The sequence below is a fragment of the Charadrius vociferus genome, unplaced genomic scaffold (assembly GCF_000708025.1).
Source record: "Charadrius vociferus isolate BGI_N301 unplaced genomic scaffold, ASM70802v2 scaffold3487, whole genome shotgun sequence".
Taxonomy (NCBI): domain Eukaryota; kingdom Metazoa; phylum Chordata; class Aves; order Charadriiformes; family Charadriidae; genus Charadrius; species Charadrius vociferus.
Window position 1 is genome coordinate 6073 of NW_009649266.1, and position 419 is coordinate 6491.

Below are 419 nucleotides of genomic sequence, written 5' to 3' on the forward strand. Positions count from 1 at the left end.
GGCGGCGGGACAGCGGGACATGCCCAGGAGCAAGCCAGGGACTTGCTACGGGGCGAGAGCCCGCATCCCACCCCTGCCCAGCCCCAAACGCCTCTGGGGCGCCAGGTCCTTGACAGCCACTTTTGGGTGCTGCACCCCAGGTTTGTACTCCCGGCAGTGGCCTCCCCAAAACATGTGCCCTGATTCGGGGTTTGTCCCCACGGTCTCCTGCCCCAACAGCATCTCGCTGTCCCTCTCCCAGCACAAGGCTCCTGCCCCAGCTGGGTGCTGGGGATGGGGTGGGGTGGGGGGGCAGAGGCTGAACTCCCTCCTTGCTGCTCCATCAAGCCTCGAGATGCGTGCCCAGCCCGGGAGCGATGCCGTACCTCGCGCGGGGAAGGGGACCCGTGGGCGCTCCGGGGTGCCCACCCACCGCTGCC

At 69.0% G+C, this 419-nt stretch overlaps 1 protein-coding gene across 1 annotated transcript in view; it reads left to right on the top strand.

The window, feature by feature from the left end:
• Positions 1 to 419, top strand: part of LOC104290001 (ankyrin repeat domain-containing protein 13B-like) — a gene marked incomplete at both ends in the record, with an annotated part of 4169 nt that overhangs the window by 1319 nt on the left and 2431 nt on the right.